The following is a 438-nucleotide window of genomic DNA, read 5'->3' on the forward strand; positions in this document are numbered from 1 at the left end:
TGATGAAAATCTAAGTAAAGAGGTTCTTTGTGATTCACTTACAGTATTGAGTGATGCATGAGGTAGGTGTTCAGAGTAATATTCTGCATTATATTAAGAGACAAATATATATTTTAGTTTTAGTCAAAATTAAAAATAAATTAGTATATTTTACTAGTACTTTTATGAAAAAAATGCAGTACATGTTAAAAATTTTAGGTTATGTCTGAACTTAATTTCTTAATTCAGCATTTTTAACAGTTAAAATATTGTGCATTCAATCAAGTCACATTATTCCACTTAGTTTAACCTAGTCCACCTTACTCAAGGGTGTAGATAAAAGGTGGTAACAAGGCCGGGCACGGTGGCTCATGCCTGCAATCCCAGCACTTTGGGAGGCCAAGGCGGGTGGATCACTTGAGGTCAGGAGTTCAAGACCAGCCTGACCAACATGGAGAA

The sequence above is a fragment of the Colobus angolensis genome, unplaced genomic scaffold (assembly GCF_000951035.1).
Source record: "Colobus angolensis palliatus isolate OR3802 unplaced genomic scaffold, Cang.pa_1.0 Scaffold582, whole genome shotgun sequence".
In the NCBI taxonomy this organism is placed as follows: Eukaryota; Metazoa; Chordata; class Mammalia; order Primates; family Cercopithecidae; genus Colobus; species Colobus angolensis.